The sequence below is a fragment of the Leguminivora glycinivorella genome, chromosome 2 (genome assembly GCF_023078275.1).
Source record: "Leguminivora glycinivorella isolate SPB_JAAS2020 chromosome 2, LegGlyc_1.1, whole genome shotgun sequence".
Lineage (NCBI taxonomy): Eukaryota > Metazoa > Arthropoda > Insecta > Lepidoptera > Tortricidae > Leguminivora > Leguminivora glycinivorella.
Genome location: NC_062972.1, coordinates 33448668 through 33463729, shown reverse-complemented (window position 1 = coordinate 33463729; position 15062 = coordinate 33448668). Strand labels below are relative to the sequence as shown.

Below are 15062 nucleotides of genomic sequence, written 5' to 3'. Positions count from 1 at the left end.
CAACCCAAAACGAACTGACGTAAAGTTGATTTTAGGGTAGCTTAAGATTATAGGAAAAAGTAAAGGCGCGTGCATATAAGAGTCTATTAAAGAAATATAATGCTATGTCATTATTTTCTTTTTTCTGATGATAAAAATGACACTAGTTTTTATTGCGTGGGGTTAAAGATGAAATTGGTTTGATTTTTTGTTTATTACACGCATTAGTGTTTTGTGTGGATGTGTGGTCTCTTTATAGAGTTTTGATTGAGTTCTTATAAAAGATTATTAGTTAAATGGTTTATATTGGTCACGCTTTTTTTTTATATCGAATCTTGAGTGTTTTCATTGTCATTACTATTAGTTCTGTGACTCTTTTAAGATGATTACTGTTATTACCTTTTCTAATTTTAAAAAGGTAACCACAAAATAAAAAAATTGAAAAACCCCCGACCGCGACATAGTCCCTAGGCCGATTTTCATGAAACAGGCTAAGAACACTCCCGACTAACTCAGCTTTCAGACAAAAAAACTAAATCTAAATCCGTCCATCCGTTCGGGAGCTACGACGCCACAGACAGGCACACACACAGACAGACAAGCAGAAAGACAGACAGACAGACCGTCGTTTTTGCGTCGAGGGTTAAAAAAAGAAATTCTTAGACACAATTTCGTTTCGTATTCGTATCCCTACAACATTTTCTGGCCCAGGAACCCATTCGAACTTTATCTAAGGTACTTCTTCTTCTTCTTCTGGTGCCCATCTGATGGGCGTCGGCGGTCAGCATGGCATTAAGCTTTCTGGTCTTTGCCAACATCGTGAGGGTGGCTGCGTCTTTCATATGCGTCCAGTCTTTAATGTTATCTATCCATTTATATCTAGGTCTACCTCTCCCTCTTCTTCCCTTGAATTTTCCTTCGATAATTAATTTAATAATAATTTAATTTAATAATCTAAGGTACAGCGGGGCAAATTTTTTCCATGTTTTACAATGTTTGCATTATTAGAGCGTCCATCGGTTATTTATATGGTAGGCGTGTTCAGTGGATACATGTAGAAATCAACATCATAGTGTAATAATGGAAAAATGGATTAATTACAATTGCCCCCCAGTCGAGATTTGTCCCGCTGTACCTTACTCTATTTTGATTTTGATCACTTCTCATTAGGTACATTTTTGTTCAAGAGAGGTGGTAGTGTCGAAATTGACTCAAGTTATAAAGCTAAGATCAATTAACAGACTTCGAAAGACTCGCGGTCCCACGATCACTTCCAATTTTACACTCAATTCGTCCCCCCACAATCCAAAAAGTTCTACACTTTCTCCGTCAAAATCAAGATTAATGTAATAATAAATCAGTCACTGTCGCACACGGGTGTAATAAAATTGGAAACGTGATTGACATGGGAGGTGACGGTTATGTGCCGTGTTTGCGTTTTTGTTTACAATGTCTATGGGGAAGCGCTTGTGGCCTAGCGGTAAGAGCGTGCTACTTTCGAAACGAAGGTCGCGTGTTCAAACCCCGGCTCGAACCAATGAGTTTCTCGGAACTTATGTGCGAAATGTCATTTGATATTAGCCAGACACTTTTCGGTAAAGGAAAACATCGTGAGGAAACCGGACTAATTCCAATAAGGCCTTAGTTACCCTTCGGGTTGGAAGATCAGATGGCAGTCGCTTTCGTAAAACTAGTGCCTATGCTAAATCTTGGGATTAGTTGTCAAAGCGGACCCCAAGCTCCCATGAGCCGCGGCAAATGCAGGGATAACGCAAGGAGGATGATGTCTATGGGTACATACGGGCCCTATTATAGAGCCATCAACATTTACAATAAAATTCCTGTTTATTTAAAAAAATCTGAAACACAATGAATTCACAACCAACTTAAGAAATATGCTGGTCTAAAAATGTTATTATTACACTGTATCGGAATTTATGGAGGATATTTTGTAAGTATAATAACTGTGTTTTTTACCTAACTCACTAAAAGCTTAGTAAGTATGTATAATGTATAATGTTATGATCTAATGTTTTAGTAGGTATAAAACAAACCTAGTAAGGCTAGTATTTTCACTGTAACCTAGTTTTAAGTTTGAAACTGATTTTGCAATACCCTACTAGGGTCCATGTTACCATTATAATGTTATTTTGTGTACTTGGAAGCAAAATAAATATATCTATCTATCTCTATCTACATAACCAATATACACCGTGTTTCCGGTATCACTCAAAACCTCAGACACCCCAACTGATTTTTATTTTTTTAAACGTATCTACAATGTTCATTTTTTAATCTGATGATTATTATTTTTTTAAATTGAATTTTTAATTTTCTGTGCAGCTCTACTCGGCTTTTAACTCTACACTCAATAAAATAATTGCTAGCTACCATCATAAACCTTCAAACTGTTTAATTGTCTATGTTACTGCAACGACATAAGGTTTACCAATAGACAGCTATGTCACTGTAAAGCACTTTAACCTGTGTCACAGTAAACTTCAAATGGACAGGTGACGCAGTAAGCTAATTTAAACCTAACATTCAAAATGACAAGGTTGTAATTAGGTACGAGTTCAATTTGTTATGACTTATGATAAACTTTAAAATTAAACTGACGCACAATGTCTATCTCGTAGCGGAAAAAATAATCGTCCAAGTAACCAGCCAGTATTAATACCCTTAAATACTGAAAAAGGTATACAACCTCTAACAATAATGATATGCACAATGTTGTATTACGAATTTGTAGAATGGGCACGTAAACAATAACTAATAATACAAATTAAAACAAAAAATATTACCCCCATCAAGATAGCTCAATCGATTCTACTCTCGATTCTGAACAAACAGTTTTCAGGTTTTTAGTGTTAAGTGAAACACGGTGTATATTATGCGGTAGGTCTACATCAGCAACAAAGTCCTTCCCATACTTTGTATTTTATTACGTACCTGCTTGATACTTGTCTTCATATTTTGGCTTTAAATACAATATTATGGATGTAAAACTACAAATTAATAGTTAAGTACCTACATTTAATGGAAATTAATGTATATTCTACTTAACAGGGTGATTAAGGGTAAATCATGATCATGTTGGGCTATTTGCTTAAACTAATTATTTGTTGGTTTAAACTAATTTTATATTGATAACTTTGTTGATCGTCCAACATAGTTGAGGTAAGTCGGTTTTATGTAGGTACTTAGTTACCTACATATTTACTCGTACTGTAAGTTGTAGGTACCTATAATCGTAATCAATTTTACTACCTAATTAATATGATGTTGGACGTCGTCGATATTTTTTTACATCTTTTCAAGATAATTTAGGTAGGTAAGTATAATTATTATAATGTAACAAAATAATCGTATATCTTTAAACGAGCAATTCTTGTATATTTATTTATTTATGTATACCGGCGATCTCGGAAACGGGATCGATTTTTGTTTGAATTTCGAACGCTCGAATTCGCCATTCGAAAGTCTGTGGAAAACGACGTAATGCTATTTTTGAAAAAGGACGGCTTTGGTCGTTTTAAGTTTTAATTGGTAATGACCACTCGTTTTCGATTCCGTTAGTAGAATTTAAATCGCTAGAGCGGAGATATTATTGAACGAATTTCACGAAATCGAATGGCCGAGATTTAAAAATCGGCCCCCGGCTCTAAAGATTTCGCTGAAATTTGTTGTGTGGGGGTTTTCGGGGGTGAAAAATCGATCGACTGCGCCTGAAGTTTGAAACATAATCCTTCTGTACATACATACATACAATCACGCCTGTATCCCATGAAGGGGTAGGCAGAGCACATGAAACTACTCAAGTTTCAGTGCCACTCTTGGCATATAAGGGGTTGAAAGAAAACGAAACTGTGACATTGCAGTGACAGGTTGCCAGCCTCTCGCCTACGCCACAATTTAACCCATATCCCACAGTCGCCTTCTACGACACCCACGGGAAGAAAGGGGGTGGTGAAATTCTTAACCCGTCACCACACGGACACCCTTCATCCATCCATCCTTCCATCCTTCATCCTTCCATACCATCCTCGGCATCCTTCTGCACCCTATCAATAAGTGGCTATCGTGCCTGTGGTAACCAGACTCAACTTTTTTCACTGTCCAGCTCACGCCTGATACAGAATGCGTGTCCGTCGGCAATTTAACGCCTGTCGAGTTTATACGCGGTTCAGACTTGAAGCGTCTGACAGCATGCTTCTGTTCCACCTACTTCACACGATTATACCACTTAATTGCTAAAACCTACTAGGATAATAAGCACGGGAGTTGCGTGAAAAAGCCTCAGGACTTATGTCGTTTTCGTTCTTAGTTAAAGATGAAGATGTATTTGTCAAAAAAACGTATATTGTAAAGAAGATCTTGGTAGTTACGACGTTGTGAATGTTATGGTAGAATGCAATTCATTTGTTTCTGTTGTGTTCGGAGAATAGATCTTAATGCAATAGTGTTAAGAACCTTGACGACAATGTATAAAAGGAATGGGGAATACTGTTTTAGTTGTCTTTTACATTTTTAGAGCGTTCTGTGTTGCAGATTGACTTTGTAATCTTTGTATTGTTACATTGAATAGATTTAAGTGGTTCAGTTTATGAGCAATTCCCGTTAAGTTTGTACATTTGGATCACGTCTCCGATTTTGATAAAAAATGGTAGGCTGATAAGAGTCCATGATGCTGAGCAAGATCCACTAGGTTTCCCAAAATGTCCTATGTAGTTTGTATGAAACCTTCCTTTCTTGTTACCAGATTTCTATACATTTTCGGTAACAAAAAAGGAAAGTTTCATACAATCAACCTAGGACATTTTGGGAAACCTAGTGGATCTTGCTCAGCATCATGGACTCTATCAGCCCACCATTTTTATCAAAATCAAAGACGTGATCCGAATGTACAAACTTTTCGGTAATTGCTGTTAAATGGTTTAGTTTATATATGAAAAGTCAAAACTACCTGCGAATGCGTGCTTTACAATACTTTCTTCATTATCAAGGCGTCATCCATATATTACGTCACAGTGTAAGGGGGGGGGGGGGTCATACTAAATGTGACAATCCCTGTTAAAGGGATACAAAAAAGCGTGACATAGGGGGGGGGGTCCAAAAACCTGAAATTTGGTGTGACGTAATATGTGGATGATCCCCAATATGAAAAGGGTGGATAATATTTATTGTAATAGGCTACTTGCCTCCTAGTCAAATCAGCTTCTTTTTAAGAACTGTCAGAACGAATTTGAACGACTTGCTGATATGGAATTTATATGAAATCGAATTGAGTGACGTCACGGTCAACTCAGTTACTCTGTATATAGAAATATACAGAGTAACTGAGTTGACCGTGACGTCACTGGATTTAAAAATAACTGTTTTGTTTTTTTTATCTGATGCTTTATTTCGTGCATGGTATAAAATATTTTATTTCAACTACAGTCAAGTTCCCTATAACAAGATTTGATCCTGTCGAAAAGTAATGAAAAACGTATTAAGAGCACAATAAAATATTCAAAACAGGAGCAAATATCTGTGCTCATCCAGGGATTCGAACCCAAGATCATTTGCTTCACAGGCGAGGTGAGACCATCTATTTATATTAAAACCCTTTCATCTTTCTCAATCAAGTTGTAGTGTCGAAAATTGTCCCGGACATTAACCGTCGTTTAACGTAAATTGGTTAATTGACAAAGAATTTAACTTACCGTTAACTCTAATGGCGACTTGATTAACAACTTAAGTGATAGGTCCGAATTACCCTAGTCTTTTCAGTTAAATCACAGAATATATACATAATAGTACAAGTACAGAAGGCCCACTGCTTTGATGTTCACGACATGCCGCGATAGAATCTTTTTGGGGGAGTTAATCAGTAGTAGATCTGTTTAAAAATGTCCTATGGTATTTATTTTCTTCATGATATCTATTTAACTAAGCATTAATTAGCCATTCCACACGCGGACATCCCATATGAACCTTAAAAAAAAACTCGCGACGTAAAGTAACATTAGAAAGTGCAAACGTGCGTTCCGGGAGAACGCGCGCCACCCCTGATTAGGCCGCGAGCTCGGGGCCGCCGGCATGTACAGTCAAGTGTAAAAATATGGGTGAGTACAACTTATCAAAAATATGTCCCATAGCACTTTATGTCGGCGGAATAAGGTCTCGGTACATATTTTTGAGCGGATAAAATCGATACGTATTTTTGCACTTGACTGTACTTGTAGCGCGGCGATATAATCGCGGAGTGAGCCGCCCCTGGTTAAATATGATTTCTTGATCCCTCTACCTACATATTTTACCTTGTAACCTATCTGTGTTTGTTATTCTTTCTTCGCCTAAAGCTATGTTTACACGGACTTAGTAAATTGTCATTGGCGTAAGTGATAAGGGACTTTTCGGTATACTGCCATGCTGTCAAGGGACAAGTAGCCATGTAGACAATAGACATGGGTGTTAATGTACATATTATTGTAAATTGAAATAGATATCATACACGAAAGAAAAAACGGCAAGGCCACTGGTGGCCGAGCCGGGAATCGAACCCGGGTCTTCAGCTTACGCGGCTAACGTCTTTACCACTAGACCACACGCCCGCCCTAGTCCCGGTCTAGTGGTAAAGACGTTAGCCGCGTAAGCTGAAGACCCGGGTTCGATTCCTGGCTCGGTCACCAGTGGCCTTGCCGTTTTTTCTTTCGTGTATGATATCTATTTCAATTTATAATTTATCTATAGTAGTGTGACTACTTGAAAAAGAACAAATCAAAAAATATTCAATAAAATAATTTGATTTGTTCCCTAGTTGTACATATTATTGGTTATAAAAAGAACTTCACTTGGCAAAAATGTTCACACTTCTCAAATAGTGACGAGTATTAAGTAAAACGGTAATTCTCTGTTCGTTAACAACTCTTTGCTTCACAGTGAATACAAAAATTGTAACAAATTCTCTGTTTACAAACGGATTTGTAACATTTGTAAACCAGAGCATGTCGTTAAATTCAATGTAAAACGATAACAAATAGGTTTGTTTATACGCTGTCTAGAAAGTGATAGATAAGATTAAGGTTATGTAAACTTTGTAATATTACGTTGTAGATCTGAATTACTTTTACCTACTTCCATGTTTTCAGTTCCCGCCTATTTCAAGCTGTGGGTATCGAATTGCAAAAAAATAGATCTTATATTATAATGTTAAAGTTATGTTAGCTGATCTTTTTGAGTTGTTTGGTAAAGTATTACCTACACTATCAATTTATAGATGACCTTAGCTTAATTTGTCGCGGTAATTACACTTTTAAGCTCAGGAAAAAGTTAAGTTAAGAAACATTACGGGAGGCGAGATGTTAATGAGTGGTAATCTCACGGCTCACGGGCGATATTGTATCACTTGTACCATCCATCACCGATTTGTATCCCTTCAAATTGTCTAACTCTAATAATTGTCTTATTCGGTGAAAATCTAATAAAATAAACGAAAGGGAATCTAAATACTAACACTATTTAGATTCCTTTTCGTTTATTTTATTAGATCTATTATTAATAATAAGAAATCACGACCTAAAATGTCGGCATTATTATGAATTTACACATGATAACTCACCGAGAACTGTTGAACACTAGCACAGTTACTAGTTACTACGTAAACACTAGGTGGAACCACGCCGCAGATTACTAACTAGTTACTACGTAAACACTAGGAACCACGTAGAACCTACCACACATTGGGTTTACACAGGTCAACATTTATCGCTGTTCCTTGACCTTACATGATAATGAATGTGTGTAAAACCCGTTATCAAGCTGATTTATTATTTTTATTAGTCATCAGAGAATTATTCTTTACCTAATACTATATGGTGGCAAACAATCATTGCATGGGACTAAGCAGCCACCGTAGCCTATGTTTTATATAATTTTTACTAAATTACGCTCCGCGCACACGGATGCAACAGTTGCACGGCGACATTTTTTGTCTCTGTCGTGCGTCTAAGGAGTGACGACGGAGACAAAAAATGTCGCCGTGCAACTGTTGCATCCGTGTGAGCGGGCCCTTAGTCTAACATAGTTATTAAGTTTTAGAGCTACTAACCATATTATGGAACCTGTTTTCTGAAATAAATGTTTTTTTTATGCACGCTTGCAACTCCAGAGGTGTTATTTGCTCTTAGCCGACCTTTTACGATTTCCCCACATGCATCGTAGTACAGTCAGAGTGAATAGCGGATGTACCTACACTTTAAAAATATCGACCAATCTCTGTATAATATTTATCATCTGCTATGTAGATTATTAGACCGTGACTAATACTTTGAAACACGAACTGTACAGATGAATCTGGAATAAGTATTCCAGGGAGCATATTTTGTGCGTTGTTTTATACGTTCCGTCCGCGGAAATCCGTGATCTCTGCCTACCTATATGTTTTGTACGCTATTATTGTTGTTAACTGCGTGCGTAGCCGAATGGCTCTCCGACGCCAAACGAAAACGAAACGCCGCGCCACTTATTCTGGCTTTGTCGCGCCAATACGCATGAGCGATAGAGATAGATATCTACTAGCGTTTCGTTTCGTGAGCGTTTCGTGAGCGTTTGTGCCATTCGGCTACGCACCCTGGTGCCGTAGCCGAATGGCATTTCTCCGACGCGAAACGAAAACGAAACGCCGCGAAAGGTAGTCTGGCTCTGTCGCGCCAATACGCAAGAGCGATAGAGATAGGTATCTACGAGCGTTTCGTTTCGTGAGCGTTTCGTGAGCGTTTGTGCCATTCGGCTACGCACCCTGTACAGACAGCGTCAAATGTAACGAATAGATAGACCAAGATACACATACTTTTCAGGCCCATCCATACTAAGTAACAGAGGCTACTTTTTGTCTCTTTCTAACCCCCCCCTCCCTTCTTGAAAGGGGGGGGGTCGAATTTAACGCGAGCGAAGTCGCGGGCAAAAGCTAGTAATTCTATAAAAATGTTGACGTGTAAGTACTTAACACTTGCACAATTTGATAACATTTTTAGTGACCTATTACTTAGTTTTACAAAAAAAAGATGGGTCACTAAACTGTTCGTAGAAAATGTTTGACACACTCCATTTGTTCCAATATTGAGACATATCATTGTTATACAATTATTGGAGCATGGCGGACACTTTACTTTTGGTCTCATACCTAGTAGGGATTCTATTGAATGATAACCGTTTGGTAAAGTTTGGTTTACCATAAGGTTTTAAACTCAGATTGTCGCTTTAAGTCTGGAGATTTTTAGGGTCCCGTAGTCAACTAGCAACGAGGAACCCTTATAGTTTCGCCATGTCTGTCTGTCCGTCCGTCCACGCCCCACGGATAATCTGCGGCAGTACATTAAAAATCACCATTTACCTACCAGTTTGCATAAATTAGCAATCAAATTTCCCGAGAGATGGCGCTGTACTTTGGGCTATTTTACTCTTATGTGAGAACACTTATTGTGACTACGTATTGAAACTAATACGGAACCCTACACTGAGCGTGGACACGCTCTTTGCCGGTTGTTTTTCTTAATTATATTCAGATGAAAAAAAAATTGATTGCCATCGCTATAGCGCAGCGCAGAATCCCAAATATTTTTCTTCATCTTCAGGAAATAAAAACTAGTAATTTCCGTATTTCATCCCTCACCTTACATGAGTTTTATTATATGAATTGTATTAGATAGGTAGGTACATAATACATATGTAGCATGCTTCGTTTTGCAAAACATGAAAAGTATTCAAAATGTTTGATATTTGCACATCCGGCCGTCCGGTACAAAACAACCAAAAGGTAAAAACGGAATTACGAAACATCAGCAGTTTTCACAGAACTAAGTTTAGTTTCCATTACATTTTTTTTACGTACAATCCTAGTTTTTAAGAGGATACACGGTAGCGAAAATTCTAATAAAAGGTGGTGTAGCGGTTTATCACGTCAGCCGCGTTAGCTGGAGACCCGGGTTCGATTCCCGGCTTCGCCACCAGTGGGCTTGATCGCTTTTTCTTTAGTGTATGGTATCTAATTCAGTTTATAATTTAGATTTAGTTTTTTTGTCTGAAAGCTGAGTTAGTCGGGAGTGTAAGAACACTCCCGACTAACTCAGCTTTCAGAAGCCATGTTTCATGAAAATTACCAGTGGGCTTGATCGCTTTTTCTTTAGTGTATGGTATCTAATTCAGTTTATAATTTAGATTTAGTTTTTTTGTCTGAAAGCTGAGTTAGTCGGGAGTGTAAGAACACTCCCGACTAACTCAGCTTTCAGAAGCCATGTTTCATGAAAATCGGTCTACTATGTCGCTGTATGGGGGTTTTTTCAAAATTTAAATTTTTTCGTTATCAGTATCTAAAATCAAATAATATATCTAGAATTACTATTTCCTTATATTACCGGCTCGTACCAATGAGTTTTTCGGAACTTATACATACATACATACAATCACGCCTGTATCCCATAAAGGGGTAGGCAGAGCACATGAAACTACTAAAGCTTCAGTGCCACTCTTGGCAAATAAGGGGTTGAAAGAAAACGAAACTGTGTGTGATTGATTGCAGTGACAGGTTGCCAGCCTCTCGCCTGCGCCACAATTCGGAACTTATGTCATTTGATATTTGCCAGTCGCTTTTCGGTGAAGGAAAATATCATGAGGACTAATCCCAATAAGGGCCTTCGGATTTATAGGTCAGATGGCAGTCGTTTTGGTAAAACTATAACTTAGCTTATAGTGTCTACGCAAAATCTTGGGATTAGGTGTCAAAGCGGACCCCAGGCTCTCGTGAGTGCAAACGTGACTACCGAAAGTGCAAAAAAGTGTAAAAGGAATGTCTGAGAACTAAGATTTTGTACATGTTTTAAAGATGATTTAACAAAAAGTTATTAATTTATATACCTAACTAGCTTTTACCCGCGGCTTCGCCCGCGTAATAAAAGTATTCTTATTGAAACGTTTACAAAAAATAAGATTTTCATTTGGATCCGTAGGTTTCTTTGTAGGTACATCTGTCCGCGATTATTTAGATTAAGGTAAAGCGGGGCAATTCTCGACTGGGGGGCCATTGTAACTGATCTATTTGCTGTACGGTCAGCCAAGAAAGTGGTATCCCACTTTTCGACTCTATTGATCAAAAAGTGGTAAACCACTTTTTGGCTGACTGTACCTTACACATATTACTATTGTTTTAAAAGAAATTCTTGCAATGATTGTAGAATTGTTACACAGCGACCACAGCGTAGGTAGTAGGTACGAATATGTATGTATTTTACCTATATGTATAAATATTTATACTGGGGAAACTTCATACAACCCACATAGCCAGTATCTCGACGCTATGGTCGGTAGGGTAAAAAGTACTTCCTTGCATTATCGCTTACAATTTTTTCCATTTTGCTTATACTTATTGCAAATGTAAACATATAAAAGGCAAGCAAACAACGATCTTCTTACAGCACATTGAATGTAATAGTTATTACGGATGCAGGATACTCGCCGATGCCTACTTACTAATCCCTTCCCACTGAGCCACCTGCATTTTACACTGCCTAGATATCGATTGCCGACCGATTATTCCGACCCCAATCCCTATTCTTATCCCCGTCCCTATCTCTATCCTTATCCCCGTCCCCGTCCCCGTCCCCGTCCCCGTCCCTCCCCTATCCCTATCCCCGTCCCCGTCCCCTACTCCTATCCCTATTTCTATCCCTAACCCTATCTCTATCCCTATCCCTATCCCTATCCCTATCCCTATTATCCCTATCCCTATTATCCCTATCCCTATCCCTTGCCCTATCCCTATCCCTATCCCTATCCCTATCCCTATCCCGATCCCGATCCCTATCCCTATTATCCCTATCCCTATTATCCCTATCCCTGTCCCTGTCCCTGTCCCTGTCCCTGTCCCAGTCCCTGTCCCTGTCCCTGTCCCTGTCCCTGTCCCTGTCCCTGTCCCTAACCCTATCCCGTTCCCGTCCCCGTCCCCGTCCCTGTCCCTGTCCCTGTCCTTGCCCCTGTCAAATTATCAAGCTAGGAGGTGAACTTTGAAAAATCCTTTCTTAGTGCTCCTCTAAGGAACTTCCGTGTCAATTTGAAATCTCTTGAACCAGAAGTAAAGATGAAAACTAAAGCTATACTTATGGCTATTTTGGATATTTTAACCCCATTGCACAACAACATCAGGGGAGAAAATCTCTTTTCCACGTCATTAGATTTTAAAATCGTTGTATTTATTGTGATCAGCGACCTGATAAACCATAAAAACGATACCCATATTGTGTTTTAGACTTTACCCCCTTTGCACCCCTTTAGGGGTCAAATTTTCAAAAAACCTGAAACATGTATTTAGTCATATGTCTTTAGGAATCCTCCTGTGAAGTTTCGAATAAAATAGTCAAACTAATCTTGTTTCCCCATACAAACTTTGAACCCCCATTTCACCCTTTTAAGAAGAGAATTTTGTAAAATCCTTTCTTAGTGCTCCTCTACACCATATAAGGAACCTATGTGCCAAATTTGAAAGCTCTAGGACCAGCGGTTTCGGCTGTGTATTGATATATTATGTCAGTTAGTCAGTCAGTCAGTTTCTTCTTTTACATATTTTTTGATATTTAAACCCCATTGCACTATAACAGGGGAGAAGGTATTTCACTTTCGCCTCGTTAGATTTTAAAAACGTTGTATTTATCGTGATCAGCGACCCAATAAACCGTAAAAACGACACCCATATTAGTTTTTTGACTTTATCACCCCCTTTTCACCCTTTTAAGGGTTAAATTTTCAAAAAACCTGAAACACGTCTTTAGTCATATGTTTTAGGATCCCTTCTGTGAAGTTTCGAATAAAACAGTGAAACTAACATTGTTTCCCCATACAAACTTTGAACCCCCATTTGACCCCCTTGGGAGGCGAATTTTGAAAAATCCTTTCTTAGTGCTCCTCTACACTATATAAGGAACCTACGTGCCAAATTTGACATCTCTAGGACCAGCGGTTTCGGCTGTGCGTTGATATGTCAGTCAGTCAGTCAATATCTTCTTTTATATATTTTTTTGATATTTAAACCCCATTGCACCACAACAGGGGAGAAGGTATTTCACTTCCGCCTCGTTAGATTTTATAAACGTTGTATTTATCGTGATCAGCGACCCGATAAACCATAAAAACGATACCCATATTGATTTTTTGACTTTATCACCCCCTTTTCACCATTTTAGGAGTTAAATTTTCAAAAAACCTGAAACACGTATTCAGTCATATGTCTTAAGGAGCCTGCCTGTGAAGTTTCGAATAAAATAGGCAAACTAATCTTGTTTCCCCATACAAACTTTGAACCCCCATTTGACCCCCTTAGGAGGTGAATTTTGAAAATTCCTTTCTTAGTGCTCCTCTACACTATATAAGGAACCTACGTGCCAAATTTGAAATCTCTAGAACCAGCGGTTTCGGCTGTGCGTTGATATGTCAGTCAGTCAGTCAGTCAGTCAGTCAGTCAGTCAGCTTCTTCTTTTATATATTTAGATTGTTATGACTTTATTTTCAGTTCCCATATTCAAACACGATACCACCACTTAAAAATTAGTAACGGTATTTCAGTACAAGTACGAGCAAATAACTAAATTCCTTAAAGATCGGGCACGCGTCATTCACACGCGAACAATTATTATAACACCTACAAAATGCATACAAATCATTATAATATCACCCTTAAAATATAACCAATAAGGGCTTTGACAAGTGCACTAAATTTTAACAATAGATTTGACACAAAGTGTAACTAAGTTATACGAAATTGGACTTTATGTAGAAGACGGTAAGGGTGGTGAGAACTGCTTGCGCAGGAGTGTAAACCGGTACTAGTTTGTCTAACTGTACGCGACCGAACTCGATATGATTTGAGTTAAAGGGCTCGCATAGAGTACTTTCTTAAAGAATGTCCACTTTTCATTTTATTATTGAGGTCCTTGGGAATGACAATACTTATGGTACTTAATTTTTGCAGTCACATAAAGCTAATAACTTGTGCGCGAATTATTTTACATTAATCGTACGATTAAATTACCTCTTAACTACGTTATGAAATGATTTACAACGTAACACGCGACCTTCAAATGTGATTATAGGTACTGATTATATACTAATTTGTTTACTGTTTACATCTAAATAAATACTTAACCAGATCCGTTATGTACTTACATTATTAGCATCCAAAAGGATTGAAAATAGGTCCTTGAGATTTTTATATATTTGTTGATATCCAAAACTTTTTTTACAAAATGTAAAAGGCAAACGAGCAGAAGATTGACCTGATGGTAAAAGTTCTCGTATATTTTGGAAAATGTCCCAACATATTTATTAAGGATGGATGGGAAGATCATAGCAATTTTATCCATAATGAAACTGACAGTATACACCGTTTTTTTATTGAATTCCGTTAACTTCGGCATATAGTTAGGTCGATTATAGGAAACAGAATGGGATAGTTAGTTTTCTGAAATTCGTATTTTTTCACGGTGTATAATAAAATTGTAAATGCATTTAATTGACTGGTTATTAATACAAATTAGACATACAACTCATACAAGCCAAAAATTGTTATTGAAAAATTTGGAACCTGCCTTGAACATTTGTCAAAACATTGTTGAACTGTAATAACTCGAAGGTCAGGCCTTGACTACGGCCACTTGAGCTATTTATTTACCGAGAAATGAAGTGTACCTATTTTTTTCAATGCCTTCATTGTGTATGTAAATATATTTGCGTTATCTAAGGTTGAGAAAAAATATGATGGGTACATTTCCGAGGAAATTTTATTTAATTTTTTTTATTTATGTAGTTATCTAGCAGTTGCTTAGGATTTTATATGAGTTGGTTGTATGTTTCTCTTATAGGTACTCTAAAGAGTTCTGTCAAGAAAACTGAAATGAAAAAAATGCTTACATATTGTAGATAATCTCTCGAGACATTTTATTTATATTTTAGTATTATAAGTCATGTTTAGCAATATGACAGACAGAAAGACAAACAGAGTCGCACCATAAGGGTTCCTTTTGTACCTTTTTGTTACGTAACCCTAAACAGAA

At 37.7% G+C, this 15062-nt stretch overlaps 1 protein-coding gene across 3 annotated transcripts in view; it reads right to left on the bottom strand.

Moving 5' to 3' along the window:
• Positions 1-15062, bottom strand: part of LOC125241099 (facilitated trehalose transporter Tret1-like) — a 133080-nt gene that overhangs the window by 106484 nt on the left and 11534 nt on the right. Inside the window, exon 1 of one of the 3 annotated variants that reach the window (XM_048149433.1) lies at positions 7586-7604. The exons of the other annotated variants lie outside the window; for them this stretch is intronic. The gene's annotated coding sequence lies outside the window, so the exon portion shown is untranslated. Of the gene's footprint in view, positions 1-7585; positions 7605-15062 lie in introns of those variants that run through there. 3 annotated transcript variants of the gene reach the window in all.